This window comes from Microcaecilia unicolor, chromosome 8, assembly GCF_901765095.1.
Source record: "Microcaecilia unicolor chromosome 8, aMicUni1.1, whole genome shotgun sequence".
Taxonomy (NCBI): domain Eukaryota; kingdom Metazoa; phylum Chordata; class Amphibia; order Gymnophiona; family Siphonopidae; genus Microcaecilia; species Microcaecilia unicolor.
This window is the reverse complement of record NC_044038.1, coordinates 74642295-74665350: the sequence shown is the minus strand read 5'-3', so window position 1 is coordinate 74665350 and position 23056 is coordinate 74642295. Positions and strand designations below refer to the sequence as shown.

The following is a 23056-nucleotide window of genomic DNA, read 5'->3' as shown; positions in this document are numbered from 1 at the left end:
AGCGTGTATTTTTTTAAGGTGTGAGAGGAGATAATAAATGGATACTTGGGTCAAGGGGGCGTGTGGGGGGGGGCTGGGGTAGAATGTGTGGGAGGCTTGTTTATATGGGGCTGGTAGTTCTGGGTTGTTATTGTCTATTTCAAAGGGTTGTAAGGAGGGGTGTTGAACGTGACTTGTTCCTTTGGGAACCACTTTTTGGGTTAAGGGAGGATAAGAGGGTAATGCTAGGGGAAGGCTTGGTGGGGGGGGGGTAGAGGGTCAGGCGGGGTTGTTAGATGGGGTAGTACTCAAGGGGGTGCGAATTGCAGCACTATGATGAGGTGGACTGGCTTGCTGAAGGTAATTTTGTGCCTTTTAGTAAGGTGCATTGGGTATATGTTTGGGAGGGGACATAGACTGGGATGGCCCCTCTCATTTGATAAACGTTTTTTGTGGCAGATTAGATGTCATCATGTCCTTTGAGATGGTTAAGATAGTCACTTGGAATGTGGGGGGCATCCACTCTCCTATAAAACGATCTAAAATCCTGCACTATTTACAGCGAATCCATGCTGATATTGCTTTCTTGCAAGAAACGCATCTATCTGACATTGAACATGGTAAACTAGTGAAATGGTGGGTGGGGGATTGTGTAGCCTCCCCTGCAGTGGGCAAGAAGGGGGAGTGGCCATCCTTATTAGGAAAGGTTTGACAATGCAGTTAAGTAATATTGTAAAAAGATCTTGAGGGCCGCTTTATTTTTTGTAAAGCTATAATTGCTAGGCAAGGTGTTTTATTGGGTAGCATTTATGCTCCTAATCAATTGGATAATAATTTTTATAAACGATTAGCGGTTCTTACAGGGGAGGACTCAGTACCCTTGATTTTTTTTTTGGGGGGGGGGGACTTTAACATGGCGTGGGACCCCCAGATTAATAGATCTCATCTTCCTCCCAAGACGAGGTCTGGGTCATCAAGAGGCCTACCGAATTTTTGCTCCTTGTTGGACCTTTTGGACATGTGGCGTGTTCTACACCCACTAGATAGAGATTATACACACTTATCGAGAGCCCATGATACCCAATCACGGATAGACTACTTGTTGACCTCTTGTTCGCTTTTTGCGGAAATAGGTAACGCCCAAATTGGTCCATATGTAATTTATTTATTTATTATTTATTTATTTATTACATTTGTACCCCGCGCTTTCCCACAAATAGCAGGTTCAATGCGGCTTACATAGTAAACAGAATTACAAGTTTTGAATGAGAATATTACAAATTGTAGTAAGGATATGTAAATTGAACATGGAGAGGTAAACAAAGATGTGCAAAAGGAAAGGAGATAGGAAGGAGATAGGGAAGGAAGGATATAGGGAGAGGTAAGGTGTAGGAAGAATGGGGAAGACAAGATTGGCGGAGCATAAGGAGACTGGGAGACATGGTCTAAGGTATAATAATCGTCAAGGCAGGAATCATGTGGGTGGGCTTAAAAAGTTAAGTTGGGTCATTAGGTTAAGCTTTCTTGAAGAGATGGGTCTTCAACCTTTTTCTGAAGGGCAGATGGTCGTTGATTATTCGGATGGATCTTGGTAGAGCGTTCCAAAGTTGGCTGCCCAAAAAGGAGAAACTGGATGCATAGGAGGTTTTGTATTTAATACCTTTGCAGTTGGGAAGGTGCAAATTGAGGTAAGTACGAGAGGACATTGATCTGTTTCTGGTTGGGAGGTCGATAAGGTTATTCATGTAGTTAGGGGATTCTCCATACATAATCTTATGAATTAATGTATGGACTTTAAAATTAATTCTTTCTCTGATGGGGAGCCAATGAAGCTTCTCACAAAGAGCTGTTGCACTATCAAATCTTGACTTACCAAAGATAAGTCTGGCTATATGTAACAAAAATGAGGATGTTATAATGCCTTTGTATCGCACCATGGTGCAATCGTACCATGGTGCAACCGCACCTTGAATATAGTGTTCAATTCTGGTCGCCGCATCTCAAAAAAGATATGGGAAAATTAGGTTCTTACCTTGGTAATTTACTTTCCTTTAGTCATAGCAGATGAATCCACTACGAGTGGGCCGCGTCCACCAACCAGCAAGGGGAGACAGAGAGCACTGAAAAACCACAGTGCCCCATGGCCAGCCAGCTCCAGCCGCCTCCTCAGTATTTCAGATCATACTGTGGTTTGGATACTTTGGCAACCAGGGGGCTCGAGAAGCATGACTAGATCTTGGTCCTTTCTCAGCTTTCTTTACAGAGATGAAAAATTCCAGGAATGCCTGCTGGCATGCTGAACTGAATATAGATACTTTAGTGAGCAGTCAACGTCAGACGCCACTCTTTTTTGGGAGGCAGCGAAGGCGGTGCTGAGAGGAGAGATCATAAGCTATGCCAGTCACTTTTAAAAAGCTAGAGATAGGGAAGTACTGAGGTTGGAGAAGCAAGTGTCGATTTTAAGAAGGAGATTTGGTGAGCACCCTAATATCCGTCTGAAAAAAGAGTTATTATCTGTACAGATAGCCCTTAATTCTTTAATACATGAGAGAGCAGTTAAGTCACAGACCTTCTATAAATTTCATCTATATACAGTGGTGGAAATAAGTATTTGATCCCTTGCTGATTTTGTAAGTTTGCCCACTGACAAAGACATGAGCAGCCCATAATTGAAGGGTAGGTTATTGGTAACAGTGAGAGATAGCACATCACAAATTAAATCCGGAAAATCACATTGTGGAAAGTATATGAATTTATTTGCATTCTGCAGAGGGAAATAAGTATTTAATCCCTCTGGCAAACAAGACCTAATACTTGGTGGCAAAACCCTTGTTGGCAAGCACAGCGGTCAGACGTCTTCTGTAGTTGATGATGAGGTTTGCACACATGTCAGGAGGAATTTTGGTCCACTCCTCTTTGCAGATCATCTCTAAATCATTAAGAGTTCTGGGCTGTCGCTTGGCAACTCGCAGCTTCAGCTCCCTCCATAAGTTTTCAATGGGATTAAGGTCTGGTGACTGGCTAGGCCACTCCATGACCCTAATGTGCTTCTTCCTGAGCCACTCCTTTGTTACCTTGGCTGTATGTTTTGGGTCATTGTCGTGCTGGAAGACCCAGCCACGACCCATTTTTAAGGCCCTGGCGGAGGGAAGGAGGTTGTCACTCAGAATTGTACGGTACATGGCCCCATCCATTCTCCCATTGATGCGGTGAAGTAGTCCTGTGCCCTTAGCAGAGAAACACCCCCAAAACATAACATTTCCACCTCCATGCTTGACAGTGGGGACGGTGTTCTTTGGGTCATAGGCAGCATTTCTCTTCCTCCAAACACGGCGAGTTGAGTTCATGCCAAAGAGCTCAATTTTTGTCTCATCTGACCACAGCACCTTCTCCCAATCACTCTCGGCATCATCCAGGTGTTCACTGGCAAACTTCAGACGGGCCGTCACATGTGCCTTCCGGAGCAGGGGGACCTTGCGGGCACTGCAGGATTGCAATCCGTTATGTCGTAATGTGTTACCAATGGTTTTCGTGGTGACAGTGGTCCCAGCTGCCTTGAGATCATTGACAAGTTCCCCCCTTGTAGTTGTAGGCTGATTTCTAACCTTCCTCATGATCAAGGATACCCCACGAGGTGAGATTTTGCGTGGAGCCCCAGATCTTTGTCGATTGACAGTCATTTTGTACTTCTTCCATTTTCTTACTATGGCACCAACAGTTGTCTCCTTCTCGCCCAGCGTCTTACTGATGGTTTTGTAGCCCATTCCAGCCTTGTGCAGGTGTATGATCTTGTCCCTGACATCCTTAGACAGCTCCTTGCTCTTGGCCATTTTGTAGAGGTTAGAGTCTGACTGATTCACTGAGTCTGTGGACAGGTGTCTTTCATACAGGTGACCATTGCCGACAGCTGTCTGTCATGCAGGTAACGAGTTGATTTGGAGCATCTACCTGGTCTGTAGGGGCCAGATCTCTTACTGGTTGGTGGGGGATCAAATACTTATTTCCCTCTGCAGAATGCAAATAAATTCATATACTTTCCACAATGTGATTTTCCGGATTTAATTTGTGATGTGCTATCTCTCACTGTTACCAATAACCTACCCTTCAATTATGGGCTGCTCATGTCTTTGTCAGTGGGCAAACTTACAAAATCAGCAAGGGATCAAATACTTATTTCCACCACTGTAAATATGGTAACAAAGGGGGCAAGTTGCTAGCCAGGTTGATAGCGCGGAAACAAGCATCTCGAATCACTGTCTCCTTACGGGATCGTTCGGGGAAAACGCTTCACACAGACCCTGAAATTCATGATACTTTTAAAACTTATATCAAAATCTATACAGAGCTGGGAAATCAAATGGTCTACCAGGTAGTCTTTATCTGGATGGATTGGAGATCCCTAGGCTGACACAGACAGACCGGGAGGCTTTAAACACCCCCATACATCCAGGTGATGTTAGCTGGGCGATCAGTCGCAGTCAGCTGGGACAGGCCCCGGGGCTGGATAGCTTTCGGGCTGAATTTTACAAGATGATGGGGGAGGCTATTGTTCCACCGTTAGCTCAGGCGTTTAACGCTCGGGTAGAAGCAGAAATGCTGCCAAGCCAACTGAACCTTGCCCAAATTATAGTGCTCCCAAAACCAAATCGTGATTTAGTTTTACCAGCGTCCAATAGGCCCATCTCCCTCTTGAACTACGAGGTAAAGCTTTTTATAATTATTATGGCTAAGAGGATCAGCCGAATTCTACCGAAGCTCACCCATGACGCACAGGTGGGATTTGTTCAGGGTCGCTCAATTGCAAAAAAATCTCAGGTGTATATTGGCTTTTTTGGAGTGGGTGCGCACAGCTCTGGAGCCTTCTTTGATGGTCAGTTTCGATGCCGAGAAGGCTTTTGATCGCGTTCAGTGGGATTTCTTGTTTACGGTTCTGGAGGCCTACAGCTTTGAGGGTTGGTTGGTGGGGGCAGTCAGGACTCTATATAATTCACCACGCGCTAGGGTAATGGTAAACGGTCACGTTTCAGATGCTTTAGAGATTGGTTGCGGTACTCGGCAGGGATGCCCATTATCACCCTTGCTTTTTGCTTTATATCTTGATCCATTGATATGTGATATTTACTCGAACCCTGCTATACGTGGGGTTACGTTAGGGAGGGTCCAGTTTCAGTTGGCTGCCTTTGCTGATGATCTTCTAGTGATGCTTACGGACCCTTGGGACTCACTGCGAGCCTTACTTGAGGTCTTCAAGGATTTTGGAGATTATTCTGGTTTTTGCTTAAACTTAGATAAATCTGAAGCTCTAGCCACTGTGCCAGATATTCGCCTTTCTTGGCCGGGGAGGTTCCCCCTCCGCTGGGCAGAAGGTTCATTTAGATATCTGGGAATTCTCCTTACACCAAAGGTGCCAGATTTGTATAGGTTTAACATTAAACTGATGCTAGCCCAGACTGAACAGCAGTTGGAGAGTTGGCATGCGTTGCCTGTGCCACTAATGGGCGCTTGTGTCTTGTTCAAATGGTGATACTCCCTAGATGGCTCTACTTACTGCAGACTCTGCCTTTGCGCCTGTTAAGAAGAGATAGACGATTTTATCAACTGGTGACGGGGTTCTGCTGGGCGAAGAAGAAGGCAAAGGTGAGATGCCAATTTTTGCTGGGGGGGTTGGGCTCAAGGTGGTTTGGGCTTACCCGATTTGAAGCTTTACAACTTGGCTTGCCTTTTAAGGCATGTTATGGATTGGATATTCTCCTCAAGTTACTATACGCCCCTAGATTTGGAAGTGGAACTCTTTGCCCCCTTTAAATTACACTCTCTGTTGCAGGTAGTTAGGTCGCTAATTCCGGGTCACTTGAGAAACAGTGTCCTTTTGAGTCCTTTGAGAGAAGCCTGCTGTTTTGGGGGAATTGCTTAGGCGGGAATCCTGGGGTTACGGAACTCCTGACCAGCATTTTTGTCAGGTTTAGATAATCCAACTTTTGCACACTGGGAGGAACTGGGGTTGGGCTGCTTAGAAGCGGTTTTGGGAATAAATGGAGAGTTAAGACCTTAGATCAGTTGAAAAACCATGAGTCTATACAATGGGGGGACATGTTTGCTCACCGTCAATTAAAACATTTTATTAGGACATTAGATGCTGTGGCGCTGTGTCTCAAACTAGGAGCTAAAATTAGATCATTTTTTTGAGGAGCTATCGGAGAGCGCTCCAACAATATCAGGCATTCACAAGGCGTTGTGGTCTTTTGGGAGGTATGGGGACCTAGAACAGCTTAGAGGTCGACGGGAGCGGGATTTGGGAGTGAATCTGGTTTCGTGGGACATTTTAGCACACCTTAAGGGCATCCCGAAACTAGTCAGCAGTGCTGGGTATCATGAGTGCGCTTTTCGAGTAATACACAGAGCTTATTTCAGTCAGGTCCAACTGTTTAAAGCTGGAGGCACGCGGACACCTCTATGCCCAAAATGTAAACTGTTAGATAATACGTTTTTTCACGCCTTTTGGAATTGCGTGGTTGTACAACACTTTTGGCGTCGGGTGGTGGAATATCTATCTTTTTTGCTTTCATGCTCAGTTGCGGGTACCCCACTTCAACTGATGCTTTATTGTCCGGGGTCCTTTAGAGGACCATCAGGGGAGGGTATGTTATTATTTTGCAAATTGGGTCTGTTGCCGCAGAAATTATCTTGAAATCCTGGGCCTCAGAGGACACTTCTGAATACTGGCATTGGCGTAATCTTGTGCACCAGCTGATGTCTTGGGAGGCGAGAGAGTCTAGGGGCTCCCATAAGCGGAAAGTCCGTTTTCTAAATATTTGGGGCACTTATTTGGATACACTGTCTCAGAGGGGTAGGAGCCTTATTCTTAATGTGCTAGGACTGGTTGGAATGGATGGGTTTTTTGGGGTTTTTTTTCTCGTTCCCTCTTAGAACTTGAGTAGGGTAGGGGTTGGAAGGGGGGTTGGGTTTGATAGGAGTTTCTGAGGCATGTTAGCTCAGCTCCCTTGTGTTAAGGAGAGCATTATGTATTTGGTGGTAACTGTTGGGGTGGGGGTTGTTGGCGATTTCATATGTTGAACATCTTATTAAGGGGGAGGGGAGGGCAGGTTGGGGGAAGGTATTTGGGTTCTTTGGGGAGCTGTGTTTTGGGTGGTCATATCTCATATAGGGCTTATTCAGGACAGAATGCATCAGCTACCCCAATCAGGGTGCGGAACATTTTGGATGACTGATATATAACACTTTGTACTCTCCTTGGATTGTGCTACCTGTATTTGTGCCTACAATATAGTTTGTTTGACACCATTTTATTTACAAAAACAGTTGAACATAATAGGTTGGGGAGGGGGGAGGGAATATTGGTTTAAAACAAAAATTTTGATGACAGACCATTCACGTGTTTTTACTGTAAAATGCTTTGATGTTTGACATTTTGCATACCATGATTGTTATAAATATTTCATGTATTTGGTCATCAATAAAAAAGTTGAACTATAAAAAAATAAAAAGTTCATTAAAAGTGAAATGATATAACATGGTCACACACTAATGCCAACATTAGCATATGAAGATTCCAGAGACGATCCACAAGATCCAGAATAAATCACAAAACAGCAGATTGTAGGGGTTAAAAAACAAAACTATCTAAAATTTATTCACCACACATAAAACAATAAGTACAAAAATAATTAAAAGCCCGGCACAGCCATGTTTTGCCCTACCAAGGACTTCGTCAAGGGCTGTTAAAAGACCCAGAGGTGTAGTCAAAGTATGTCACCTACTGGTAAAAGCTTCTCTTCATGGCATTTTTACAGCTGTGGAATTAGTCGCAGCTTAATAAAAGGAGTCCTAAGTTCTTCAGGGATAGGAAATCCTACTGTACCTAACTATAACTCACTTTGAGATACAGCTAAATAAAAGTGTGAGCTAAATCCAAAATGTCTTCTCATTTCTCTTGTGAAGGTGGTCAAGGTAATTCCCAGTGCTCTGTCTCACTATTAGCCAAGTTCTTAGGTGTGAAGTAGATTTTACTAACATCATAAGTGTGAGAATTGGATGCTGGTCACTTAGCTGCTGTGTTTTGACCAAGCTGATTTCAAAAAGCCCCAGACTCTGCAAGTTGCCTGTATTGCAGAAGCTGATAATTGGTGTAACTCAGTAGAGTCTTCTCAGAATCTGTGATGGACAGATGGGAATGAAGGAACAAGAGTGGGAATAATCGGGTGAAAGACTGATGAGATGCAGAGGAAGTGGTGATGGAGGGAAGACAGGCAGAGGAAGGACCAGAGAACTGATAGGAAAGAGCAACCCAAGGAGCAGGAGGACGATGACAAGATGGAGAAAGGAGGAGAATCAGTAAAGGAAAGAGAGAATGGAAAGAAAACAGATCAGATGAAAGGGAAAGGGGATGGGACTTGATATACCGCCTTTCTGTGGTTACAATCAAAGTGGTTTACTTATATACAGGTACTTATTTTGTACCTGGAGTATTGGAGAGTTAAGTGACTCGTCCAGAGTTACAAGGAAATGCAGTGGTAATTGAACAAAGTCCCCCAGGTTCTAAGGCCGCTGCACTAACTACTAGGCTACTCCTTCACTAAGGAAAACAGAGAACGATTCAGAAAAAATATAAAAGGTAAACAGCTGGCGCTGTTTATTTATTTATTTACATTTAATTAAACACATCTTTACAAATAAACCCAATGCTTTGCTTTTATAGCAGAATATGTGGAGGGGCATTTTTGATATAACATCTAAATCCAATTTTTTGTGACGTTTTGTGAAAAACATCCAAAAATCCAGTAGCGAACACGACCATTTTCAAACCAGAAAAACGTCTAACTTTTTGTTTCAAAAATGGGCAATTTCTAGAAATTTTTGTGCTCAGTGCATCTATCTTTTAGGAGTATTTTCGGGGGGGGGAGGGACCATACAAGAGAAAAACATACAAAAACAAGCCATTGGGATGTACTGGGGGGGGGGGACACATTCTTAGTAGACTGGCCACACAGACATCCCAGCAGAGCAGTGGGGCACTCTAGGGGACACTGCACTGGACTTCACATAAAAGGTCCCAGGTACACATCTCACCATTACCCCCTTTACTTTATGATGAGCCCTCCTAAACCCACCAAAAACCTACTGTACCCAACAGTACACCACTACAATAGCCCTTTTTCCTCAAGGTGTCGCCTATATTTAGGTACAGTAGGTTTTTGGTGGGTTTTGGAGGACTCACACTTTCCACACAAATGTAACAGTTAGAGTGGGTTATGGGCCTAGGTCCCCTTCTCAACAGTCCACTGCACAGACCACTAGGCTACTTCAGGGACCTGCTTGCTGTTTCAATAGGACTGGCCATAACATCTGAAGTTGTCATAGAGGCTGTTAAGTATTGTTTCTTTCACATCTTTAGCGGGTGGGAGGGGTCAGTGACCTCTGGGGGTGAAAGGAGGGTTACACCTTAATCCCTCCAGTGGTCATTTAGGCATCTTTTGGTCACTTAGTCATAACTGAAACAGTCTTAATTTTGGCCCTAGACATTTTCATTTTGTTCCAATTGCAGAAAAACATTTATCTTTTGGTGCCGCCCATGTCCTATCCAAAACATGCCCTCAGCATGCCTCATTCTAAAATTAGGGCGTAGAAAATTGCAACTTGGATGTTTTTGTTTTGAAAATGAGCCCTCAAATGATCTGAACAAATAAAAAATAAAAGTATATAATAAAAAAAACCACAATCTGCCTGATACTTAACTGCAGCGGTCAGCATTTAGGCAAAACACTTGCCCCTCAGGTTAAAATGAAACCAGATATTCAGCACTGATACCTGCATACAGGTCATGAACATCCGGTTTCGGGACTAACCATATGCAGGCCACTAACCGGATGAAGTTAGGACAGTCTTTTAGTTGTTCTAGCTTAATGGTCTGAATATCACTGCTAACCAGATAACCTCCATTTCTGTCCAAGCTCCTCCCATGGACCACCCTGGCACTGTCCAAATAATGCCAAGGTGGTCAAGAGGAAATACTCAGTGGCACTATCCAGTTACTTAGATGGCTTGAGAAAAACCAGGTACGCAGGATAATCACTGATTGCTAGAACACTTTATTCCTTACTAGTGAGGTATAAAGCCCGTTTTGCGAAAAAATGAAACGGGCGCTAGCAAGGCTATCCCTCCATGTCCAGCGATCCTCCCATCCCATCTATGTCCAGCGATTGACCTCTCCCCTCTCCTCCCATCCATGTCCCGCTATTCTCCCCTCGCTTCCCATCCAATAGATGTCCCGCAATTCTCCCCTCCCCTCCATGGCCAGTGACTCTGTCCTTCCTGCCACCCTGCCTTTAAGCCGTCCATCTTACCTGAGGTGGCAGCGGGCGGCTGGCAGGTTGGGCTCGCATCGCCTCCAGCCTTCCCTTGCCTTCCCTCTCACTGTCCTGCCCTCCTCTGACGTAATTTCATCTTTACGCGAGGACGGGGCACTGAGAGGGAAGGGAACGCTGGAGGCGACCAGACGTCAGCATGTTACGAACCCAGGCAGCCAGTAAGCCAGAGAATTAGAGGTACAAATTATTATATAGATACTTGCAATAAACATGCAATGCCCGACACGGCACCATTGTTTCGGCATTAAGTGTCTGCCTCAGGGGTCATGGGATATAAATGTATCCAGAGAAGTATACGAGTATAGCACAAGAAAATTGCTTCCATAATTGTGAATTTGGTCTTTAAAAAGACCTTTATAATAGTGATGCGCCTGTAGCAGCAGTGTAAACACTATACTATTCAGTTACTGCTACAGAAGATCCCTCTCACCACCACCTGCTAACCGGATAAGTACCATTGAAAATTTACCCCAAAATACACAATCAAATAGGCTACAGCTTTAAGACAAAACCATTCACTCGCCCACCCATAATCCCCACAATTCTTAATAAACACAAACTAATCCATATAGCCCATGTGATTATACAGGTTTGTTGTTTGTAAATGTCTCATGACCTACCAAAAGTAAACCTCTACCTTTAAATTCTGCAAGCTGGCCTGTGGCCAAATATCCTGCCACTATCCTAGGAGGACTGGCCCCAAAGAATAGTGTTATGGGCTGGACTTCCTCTGCCTATCCAGTAGAGGTAGAAGGGGATGAGAGGAGCCCAAAGAAGTTAAAAGGAGAAGAACCAAAAAGAGAGGATCTAATAAAGAAAAGCGGCTCAAACTTCCTGTGATGCTGGAACAGGCATGGAATCACATGATATTTTACTTCAGGAGAGCTAAACAGGGATCGAGGTTACTGTTTTTTGACTTCTGCCTTGCCTAAGCCTACGAGCCTCAAGAATTCCAGCACAAATGTTTGAAGTGTGATATTCTCATAATTTATACCATGTATCGGGCTAGCTGGCAACCACATATTTTGAGGGGCTGGATTCTTTGCAGACATCTTTCTGCAGTTGCAACTTGACTCCAGAAGCAGAATACCTTTTCAATTGGGGGAGTACAAACAAACCAACTCCCTCCCTACTTGCTGTTGTCATGTGGGGCAAAAAGTCTGCCTTCCCACTACCTATGTAGCCAATACGCTGATTTATCACAATAATACAATCCAGTTGTCTGTTGGCACAACTCAGTTGAGTTCAAACTTGGAGGAAAGGTGAAGCAACAGCCTCACACCTACCTCACTGAAAACGTCCTCAGGCTGAAATCATTTTTGATAGGATCAAAACATAAAAGTACTACAAAATCCCTGAGTAAGCCTGGTTTTTACTTCCTTCCTCATCTGTTTTGTGGCTTTCTGAAACTCTGTTCTCTTTTCTCAAGGCAAGGGGCTCGACTCTGGCATTTCTCAACCACGTTATTGCTAACATTGTAAGATGTTTTGCTTGTGTCTGTACATGTTTCTGTGAAAAAATAAGATTAAGAAAAAATTTGCAGTGATAGGGGAAAACCAGTGACAATGGGAGTCTACTCAACCTATTAACTGATTGGAAGAAGGAAACTCCAGGGAGTTTTGGAGTTCAAGGGACTTTTTTATGGGATATAAACAGGCTTGGGCCAGGTCGTGGGTCAGTCTGTCTCTAGGTCTGACAGTGGAGAAGTAGCCTAGTGGTTAGTGCAGCGGACTTTGATCCTGGGGAACTGGGTTCAATTCTCACTGCAGCTCCTTGTGACTGTGGGCAAGTCACTTAGCCCTCCATTGCCCCAGGTACAAAATAAGTACCTGTACATATGTAAACCGTTTTGAATGTAATTGCAAAATACCACAGAAAGGCGGTATATCAAGTCCCATTCCCTTTCCCTTGTAGAATTTAACCCTGTCATGTCCCCTACCTCAATGCAAGCGGCGTCCTCAGGCTGCGCAGGGTCCCGTCGACACGCAGACTTGACTGGCACTGCCTGAGCCATGTGTGTATATAGTCCTCTCTAGGTTTGTTCAGAGAGCTGTGGTTGCAGGCTCCTTAATTGCTTTGCTTCCATTCACCTCTTTATGCTCTCTCTCTCTCTCTCTCTCTCTCTCTCTCTCTGCCTGGCTTCCAGCCGCCAAGCAGAACCTGGTCCAAGTACCGGGCTCAGCACAGCAGCACTCTAATTGGTACAAGAACTCACAAGTCTGACAAACCCCTTTCTTCTTTTTTTTCATTCCAGTTCACTCTGTATTCCAGGCCTACATTTGATGTTTCCTATAATGGTGCTGGTATATTTATTTAAGACTTATTTTATTTTAGATAATGAATATATTAGAAACTCATTAGCAAAAGGTGTAACCTAGTGATTAGAGTAATGGGCTGAGAACCAGGATTAGAATCCCATAACACTCCTTCTGTTATGTCATATGTCTCACATAGCCACTATAAACTCTCAGGAGAAGGTACTTATTTCTAGCTAATTCGAATAATGCTGCAAGCTGCCTTTGGAAGGTATAGTGAAACTCTAAAAATAATCATTATTCCCAGCTCTTTTCCACCAGCAAACAAGATCATGCTTTCTAGCTTCTAATTCATTAACTGATGCATTTTTTTAATGAGCTCTAAAAAAGAGAACAGTGCATCTACCCTCTTAGCTGGGAGCGAAGGGACATGTTTTCAGTGGCCAACATACTGCATGTAAATTTCCACAGAGGAGAAATTACAGGGAGGTGAAGGGTCTTGCCTTAGGTCGCACACGGAGGGAACCGAGAAATCACCACAAACCCTGGGGTACAGAACGGAAACAGCCCTGGAGATTGACAACCTCCCCTGATGTTCCCTCCCCCTCAGTTCTGAGATGATCTGGGTGTGTTTTCCGTGACAAGATCCTGGCAGTGGATCAGCACTTTCAATGGCTTTGTTTTCCTTGTAGGTGAAGAATTTGTTCATTGCTCATACAGACCCGCCTCACACATGTCAACACTCCAGCTTACGTAAACACAGACAGGGAGGTTTCGAGGTGTGGGAAATCAGAAGGAGCACACACTGAATGTACACAAGGCATAGGGTTCTATTCCCAGTTCTGGTCTGTGCTCATAACCAGCTTTCAGTCTCCTGGATCTCCGAATGCAGGGTGCCTCAGGGTTCACCAATATCGCCCATACTTTTCAATGTCATGATGGCCCCATTCGGCAAGAAACTGGAAAAAATGGGGTTTAACCCATTTATATATGCCGACGTTACTATATATATACACTTTTCAACCACAACCTCACAGAGATAATGGACAAGGTAAAAAAGGCTAGACCTTATGGAAAATTGGACCACAATTTTCAAACATAAATAGAGATAAAACCAAATTACTGGTTCTATCCAGCTCAAACAACCCAACTACCTACCAAAACATCACAACTGACCAACAAACATACCCAATTGAAATACACTTAAAAATACTGGGAATAATCCTTGATAAAACATCTGACTCTCAAAAACCAAGTTCAGCAGTCACATCAAAAAGCTTCAAAGCACTATGGAAACTGAGAAGGATTAGAGATTACTTCCCCAGACAATCTTTCCGTCTTATAGTACAGATGCTGATGCTGTCCCAAAAAGACTACTGCAATGCAGCATACGTAGGTTGCAAATAAAACATACTAAAATCAATGCAGTCCAAAACACAGCAGCTAGACTGATATTCAAAAAGTCAAAATATGAAAGAGCAACCCCATTACTAGAAACCCTAAACTGACTCCCAATCAAAGCCAGATTATTTTTCAAAGCCGGAACCATCATCTTCAGAATACTGTTCTGCATGGCTCTGGATTACATGCTAGACTTGAACTATCACCCAGAAATGCAAACCCAGGAACCAGAGGTTACCTACTACTCCACTTGCCCAACAAATCCATCTATACAGCAGGATTCAGCTACCTGGGCTCTAAATGGTGGAACTCAATCCCCAAGGTCACAAGAGGCATCACAAATTACCTCCATTTCAGAAAAGATCTGAAGACTTACCTCCATAAGAAATTTGATTAATAACTATGAGTACCTAATAATGTTCAATAAACATTTCATAATAACTATACTCCACACAATTATGTAACTGTAACACACCACAGTAGCCCTAACAACCGCAATGTAAGCCACTCTGAACCGAAACTCATTTTTGGATAAATAGTGGGATACAAGAATGAATGAATAAAATAAATAAATACAGCCATAATAACCTCTGGATAGGTGAATGTTAGAAGCAAGGCCAAGTATGATGACTGGCTGATGAGAGCTGGAAAGCACAAAGTAAGAAAAGAAGCCATACATGCTCACCCCCTGATTAGAGCCAGGATAAGGAGGCTATGCAATACAGCTCCTGGATGAAAACCAGTCAGAAGGGACAGAGACCTGGCTGAGCTCTTTTTTCAGATCACAGGTGAAACAAGATGGTAGTTCTCAGCCTAAGCCCTAGCACATCTGTAGGTCTCTAGGGCCTTTGCATGTAACCTCTTACCACCTTCATTTGCCTGGCAAATTCAGCCAGAGACCCTGCCAGTCCTTTTCTGCTCCTTCCAGTTGGGAAAGGATGGGATTATAACACAGCATTTGTTCTTTGATGCCCAGGGTCTCTTCTATAGCAAGCTTCCTTCCATTTACAAAAAATAAGGACAAAACAAACCCTGAGCTTTCTTTTTCAGTTTCTCTCTGCAGGAAAACAGTGCAAGCTAAAAAAAAAAAAAATTACCAGGACCCGACACAGAAGCCACAGAGCACACACACAGACATCACCAAAAGGAACTATTCATTAGACAAAGACTAATACCCACAAGGCCCCCTTTTCCCCACCTCATCCCAATTTAACTACCAAGACCATAAATAATTAAAAGGAAACGTTTCAGACTGGATGAATTATGTTTGCACCCCAGATTCCAAAGAGGGAACAGTAGCTGAGCACCCTTAACTGAGAACTCTTCCAAAAAATAATTATTCACATCTGACAAAGCGTGGTTAATTAATGAAAAGTGCACTTGAGGGACATTTCCAGCTTCCCTTGATACAAGGGGTCTTGGAACACCTTCCTGCACCAGTCAGTGCCCGGCTTAAGTATTTATTTAATATCACTTTGGGGTAAATTTATAAAGCATTTACCTGGTACAAACCATGTTTTAAACACAGAAAGGCCCAGATTCAGTAAATAGTACTTAAGGGGGTCTTTTACTAAGCCGTGATAATGTTTTTAGCTCACGGTAGAAATCAGCTGGTGGTAAATGCCAAGACGCCACCACCAGCTGATTTTTACCATGAGCTAAAAACGCTACTGCGGATTAGTAAAAGACCCCTTAAATTTGGTGGCCAGAAAAAAATTGGCATGGAACGCTGTTCTATAAAGAGTGCTCTGAGTTGGATGCTCTTTATAGCACAGCACTTAGAGCCCATTCCCACAACCAAATTTGGGTGCTGGTATTTGCGCCAGATGAAACCTGGTGTAAATACCGGCACCCAACTCTTGACATTTGGGGAATGATGCTATTCTATAACTCTGTACGCAAACATTTGGAACGCACCTACAACACCCCTGGCCATACCCCCTTTTCAGTTGTACACTAGGGGATTTAGGCACTCCGGGTTAAAAAATAGTGCACAGGAAGAAGCGCACGAAAAATCTAATTAATGCCAATTAACTGCAATAACTGATTGTTAATATCAATTTAATACTAGTTAATGGCTTGTTAGCTAATTAATTTGCACGGGCATCTTCGATCTGGTGCAAATTTTCGGCACACAAATTCGGCCACCATATATAGCATCCAAAGGAATTATAAACTCTTATAAATAAATATTACAAAATTTCACATGGTGATGTACGTGTCAAATACAACCACCTACATTTACACAATTTGAGCATTAATGGCCAGATTCAGTAAATGGTGCCTAAAGTTAGGCGCCGTTATGATCCGCGCTAAGCTAGTATTCTGTAAAGGGCTCTCACGCCTGCCAAACGCTGGTGTAAATACTCACGCCCAACTGATGGCAGTGAGACAGCATCTTCGGATTGTCAGGGCGCATTTGTGTCTTGTGCACAGCTGCCTGTTTGTTTCAGGTGCTTTCATTTAAATAGATATTGTTCTGATTGCGTTTAAATCGGTGAATAATTCATGCTATATTCAGAAAGGACTCTTGAGGAAGGCTTACTCGTCAAAATACAGCCCGTGTAGGGTCCATCTATATAGTACATGGTTTATAGGCTTGAGACTGCGCATTTGCTGGACTATTATATGTACCGCATTAGGGGATCCTTTTACCAAGCTGCAGTAAAAAGGGCCCTACACTAGCGGAAGGGCCATTTTAGTCGCTCGCTGCAGCCTTTTTTACGGCAGCGGGTAAAAAAGGCTGAAAATAGCCATGGCCATGCAGTAAGATGCACAGGCCCACCCATTCTTGGCTCAGGCCCACCCAGCAGCAGAACCCCCATCAAAATCTTTCCTCCTCTGCGGCACCCCAGCATCTGCCCACCCATCGCTGAACCCCGTCCCTCCCCGGTGTACCTTACAGGCATCCCTAGCGCCTGCAGTGATCCATTATTGCTGCATAAGCCAACCCCACAGACTTCCATCAGCTGGGTCCCGCTCTTGCTGATTTCCTGCTTCCTGTCTGGTGGAATCCAGTCAATGGAAGCCTGCAGGGCTGGCACAGGCAGCAATAATGGATCACTGCAGGCGCCGGGGACACCTGTAAGGTAACTGAGGAGGGACAGAGTTCAGCGATGGGCGGGCATATGCTAATATGCTGTTGGGCTGGCACAAGCAGTAATAATGGATCACTGCAGGTGTCGGGGACGCCTGTAAGGTGAACGGGGGAAGGACGGGGTTCAGCGACAGGCAGGCAGATGCCGAGATGCCGCAGAGGAAGAAAGATGTTGATGGGGGGGGGGGGAGGAGGATGGCATGGTGTGGAAGGGCCCATCTAAGTTAACTCTGGGCCCATTTAAAATACTGGGTTTGGCTACGCCTGTTCTGTCCTCTGACAGCCTCGCACTAGTTTATAATGTGGTCCTAAAATGTGTTTAATGCCTTTACTGTTATTCTCATTTCTAAGGACTTTCACTGCTGCAGTTCCCACTGCAAAGATACGTGAGCAATGCATTGTGTGTAATGTAGTTCACAGGCAATGCAGCCACACTTGCTTGTCTGTACAAGAACTGTTACCACTGGTTGTGCGGCTGCCCAGACCTCCTCTCTTTCTCAGCCAAACTTGGCTCCTTTGTCTACCTGCTGTCATTTCCTGATCATTCTTACTATCTCTGTCCTGAGAGGTCAGCCAGGTATGACCTTTGCCTCCAATCAAGGGCTGTCCTCTAGGACCACCCCTTGCTACCCGATGGCAGGCTCTGTCCCCATTGGTCTATTTACCTCCTCCTCCCTGCGTGAGCCCTTCTTAGCCTCTCCCTCCCCCTCGCCATGTGGCATTCTCCATCTTGCTCAGACAGCACTTGTCCTGCTTCACTCCTTGGAACGAACTTGGTTTTTTACCTTGAAAATATCTCCTCCCTAATGAGATATCGCACACTCCAGCCACCCAGCTGTGAGATACTTCTATCTGTTCAGCTATTTCTCACCTCTGCAATAAAGCTGCTTCTCTTCAGACTTCTACCTCCAACCACTGCTACAGCTCTCAGAATTACAGAGTCTCTGTGCCCTGGAGCAATACTTCTGAACATCTGACTGTGAGTAAATTATCTGTGATTTATTCAATAAAGAAACTTCAGAAAAATAATAGATACTTCAGGTGTGTGCTGGTGTGCCAAGGTTATACTCCAAGATATCAAGATTGGAGTATAACTTTGGCACACCAGCTGCTTACTGGAATCGCTGTCAGCGACAGTTGGAGCAGAAACCAGACAGGCCCATTACCAAATGGGGAGAGAAGACAAGAAAAGCGGATAAAGCCAATAGTCTGACTCTGCAAAAGGAAGAGAGCATCAGGATACATCAGCACAAAATGTAAAGAATGCTGTTATGGCAATTCCAATATGACTACATACTGTTTGCTGATGTGACAGATTCCCCTGATGAAGACTGTGTCTGTCAAAACACGACCTGTGTTGGGTTGTTTTATCAGCATTTATTCTGAGGAATAAACTTTGGTCATCCTGAACATTTTGGTTAGCTTTTTTCCACTTCTTTGGTTTGATTAGGATTAGAATATGACCAGTGACTGAAAATGGGTTCTAACCGTGATATTGGTTTTTGAGCATTTTTCACCGAGGTCTTTTTTCTCTGCCATTTTGTATCTGATGGTTAAATATTTAAAGGGGGTGGGGGGGGGGGGGGTTGATATATATTTTAAATGATTTAACCGGCCCAGAAATCTGTTCAGGGCTAACCACTAACTTCCAGTGGCACTTAACCAGTTAGTGCCACAGAAAATAACTGGCTAGTGTTGAACTGAAAACCAGCTGTTTTGCAGGCATTCTGGGGCAGAGTCTGAACTTGGCCGGTTGTCAATATTCAGTAGATAACCATCCAGGTTAACCTCACAAATAGGACCGCATAAAAGTCAGACCTATCTTTATGTGGTAATCCATAGCCAGTTAAGTGCTGAATACCTCACTTAGGTGGTCTTTGACAAAGATGCGCCAGCGTTTTTAGCTTGCAGTAAAACTCAGATGGCAGTAAATGCTGAGACACCCATTATATTGCTATGGATCTCAGCGTTTACAGCCATCTCATTTTTACTGCGAGCTAAAAACATTAGTACAGCTTGTTCTGGAATTTTCTGGCCTTTTCTTTTGGGTCTGCTTATTTCTGTTTGTGTTCCTGTGAGTTTCCACTGATAGTTACAAGACAGGAATTTTTGGCTGACCACAAACTGACAAGACCATTGCTATGACATCCCAACCATCTGTCTTGTTACAAACAAACTGACCAGACCCCCCATTGTCATGACATCCCAACTGTTTGTTACTAAGCAGAGGTGTGGCAAGGACACTAAGTAACATAGTAACATAGAAATGACGGCAGAAAAAGACCTGCATGGTCCATCCAGTCTGCCCAACAAGATAAACTCATATGTGCTACTTTTTGTGTATACCCTACTTTGATTTGTACCTGTCCTCTTCTGGGCACAGACCATATAAGTCTGCCCAGCACTATCCCCGCCTTCCAACCACCAGCCCCGCCTCCCACCACCGGCTCTGGCACAGACCGTATAAGTCTGCCCATCATTATCCCCGCCTCCCGCCACCGGCTCTGCCACCCAATCTCGGCTAAGCTCCTTAGGATCCATTCCTTCTGAACAGGATTCCTTTATGTTTATCCCACGCGTGTTTGAATTCTGTCACAGGTATTCTATGTACTTGCAGGATTGCTGATTGGTTGATATATGAGGTGGTCCTTTGTGATGGGAAGGGTATGTAAGTAACTGCAGTGCTCATCTAAAATAGTCCTGATGGCAAGAGAGTTTCATATCCTTGTATCAGCCTATTTCCAGGGGGGGGGGGGTACTCGTCCCACCCCCACCCCTGATACAAACTAATTTCTACAGCTAAGATTCTTTCTTCCTTTCTTTCTATCTGTTCTATGACCTTTGTAAGTCGGTATGACAGTGAGGAATAAAACTTTCCTTCCTATTGTTAGACTCTGTACTATAAAACTACTAATGCCAACAGCCAATAAAGCGAATGCTACATACCTGTAGAAGGTATTCTCCGAGGACAGCAGGCTGATTGTTCTCACTGATGGGTGACGTCCACGGCAGCCCCTCCAATCGAAATCTTCACTAGCAAAGGCCTTTGCTAGCCCTCGCGCGCCGATGCGCACCGCGCATGCGCGGCCGTCTTCCCGCCCGAAACCGGCTTGTGCCGGCCAGTCTCATGTGTAGCAAGACAAAGACAAGGGAAGACACAACACCAAAGGGGAGGCGGGCGGGTTTTTTAGGTCAATCTCAGTTATGTCCTCGCCGTTGCGAGGCCCAATTGACCATGGTTGTTGTTTTGAGTGAGCCTGGGGGCTAGGGATACCCCATCAGTGAGAACAATCAGCCTGCTGTCCTCGGAGAATACCTTCTACAGGTATGTAGCATTCGCTTTCTCCGAGGACAAGCAGGCTGCTTGTTCTCACTGATGGGGTATCCCTAGCCCCCAGGCTCACTCAAAACAACAACCATGGTCAATTGGGCCTCGCAACGGCGAGGACATAACTGAGATTGACCTAAAAATTTTACCAACTAACTGAGAGTGTAGCTTGGAACAGAACAAACAGGGCCCTCGGGGGGTGGAGTTGGATCCTAAAACCCAAACAGGTTCTGAAGAACAGACTGCCCGAACCGACTGTCGCGTCGGGTATCCTGCTGCAGGCAGTAATGAGATGTGAATGTGTGGACAGATGACCACGTCGCAGCTTTGCAAATTTCTTCAATAGAGGCTGACTTCAAGTGGGCTACCGACGCAGCCATGGCTCTAACATTATGAGCCGTGACATGACCCTCAAGAGCCAGCCCCGCCTGGGCGTAAGTGAAGGAAATGCAATCTGCTAGCCAATTGGATATGGTGCGTTTCCCCACAGCCACTCCCCTCCTATTGGGATCAAAAGAAACAAACAATTGGGCGGACTGTCTGTTGGGCTGTGTCCGCTCCAGATAGAAGGCCAATGCTCTCTTGCAGTCCAATGTGTGCAGCTGACGTTCAGCAGGGCAGGAACGAGGACGGGGAAAGAATGTTGGCAAGACAATTGACTGGTTCAGATGGAACTCCGACACAACCTTTGGCAGGAACTTAGGGTGAGTGCGGAGGACTACTCTGTTATGATGAAATTTGGTGTAAGGGGCCTGGGCTACCAGGGCCTGAAGCTCACTGACTCTACGAGCTGAAGTAACTGCCACCAAGAAAATGACCTTCCAGGTCAAGTACTTCAGATGGCAGGAGTTCAGTGGCTCAAAAGGAGGTTTCATCAGCTGGGTGAGAACGACATTGAGATCCCATGACACTGTAGGAGGCTTGACAGGGGGCTTTGACAAAAGCAAACCTCTCATGAAGCGAACAACTAAAGGCTGTCCTGAGATCGGCTTACCTTCCACACGGTAATGGTATGCACTGATCGCACTAAGGTGAACCCTTACGGAGTTGGTCTTGAGACCAGACTCAGACAAGCGCAGAAGGTATTCAAGCAGGGTCTGTGTAGGACAAGATCGAGGATCTAGGGCCTTGCTGTCACACCAGACGGCAAACCTCCTCCATAGAAAGAAGTAACTCCTCTTAGTGGAATCTTTCCTGGAAGCAAGCAAGATACGGGAGACACCCTCTGACAGACCCAAAGAGGCAAAGTCTACACTCTCAACATCCAGGCCGTGAGAGCCAGGGACCGGAGGTTGGGATGCAGAAGAGCCCCTTCGTCCTGCGTGATGAGAGTCGGAAAACACTCCAATCTCCACGGTTTCTTCGGAGGACAACTCCAGAAGAAGAGGGAACCAGATCTGACGCGGCCAAAAAGGAGCAATCAGAATCATGGTGCCTCGGTCTTGCTTGAGTTTCAACAAAGTCTTCCCCACCAGAGGTATGGGAGGATAAGCATACAGCAGACCCTCCCCCCAGTCCAGGAGGAAGGCATCCGATGCCAGTCTGCCGTGGGCCTGAAGCCTGGAACAGAACTGAGGGACTTTGTGGTTGGCTCGAGATGCGAAGAGATCTACCAAGGGGGTGCCCCACACCTGGAAGATCTGTCGCACTACATGGGAATTGAGCGACCACTCGTGAGGTTGCATAATCCTGCTCAACCTGTCAGCCAGACTGTTGTTTACGCCTGCCAGATATGTGGCTTGGAGCACCATGCCGTGACGGCGAGCCCAGAGCCACATGCTGACGGCTTCCTGACACAGGGGGGCGAGATCCGGTGCCCCCCTGCTTGTTGACGTAGTACATGGCAACCTGGTTGTCTGTCTGAATTTGGATAATTTGGTGGGACAGCCGATCTCTGAAAGCCTTCAGAGCGTTCCAGATCGCTCGTAACTCCAGAAGATTGATCTGCAGATCTCGTTCCTGGAGGGACCAGCTTCCTTGGGTGTGAAGCCCCTCGACATGAGCTCCCCACCCCAGGAGAGACGCATCCGTGGTCAGCACTTTTTGTGGCTGAGGAATTTGGAAAGGACATCCCAGAGTCAGATTGGACCAAATCGTCCACCAATACAGGGATTTGAGAAAACTCGTGGACAGGTGGATTACGTCTTCTAGATCCCCAGCAGCCTGAAACCACTGGGAAGCTAGGGTCCATACGGCAGATCTCATGTGAAGGCGGGCCATGGGAGTCACATGGACTGTGGAGGCCATGTGGCCTAGCAATCTCAACATCTGTCGAGCTGTGATCTGCTGGGACGCTCGCACCCGCGAGACGAGGGACAACAAGTTGCTGGCTCTCGTCTCTGGGAGATAGGCGCGAGCCGTCCGAGAATCCAGCAGAGCTCCTATGAATTCTAGTCTCTGCACTGGGAGAAGATGGGACTTTGGATAATTTATCACAAACCCCAGTAGCTCCAGGAGGCGAATAGTCATCTGCATGGACTGCAGGGCTCCTGCCTCGGATGTGTTCTTCACCAGCCAATCGTCGAGATATGGGAACACGTGCACCCCCAGCCTGCGAAGTGCTGCTGCTACTACAGCCAAGCACTTTGTGAACACCCTGGGCGCAGAGGCG

General features: G+C 45.3%; 1 protein-coding gene across 2 annotated transcripts in view; it reads right to left on the bottom strand.

Annotated features, from left to right (window-relative positions):
- PHLDB3 (pleckstrin homology like domain family B member 3) overlaps window positions 1–23056 on the bottom strand; it is a 134011-nt gene that overhangs the window by 90205 nt on the left and 20750 nt on the right. The gene's annotated exons all lie outside the window — the stretch shown is intronic.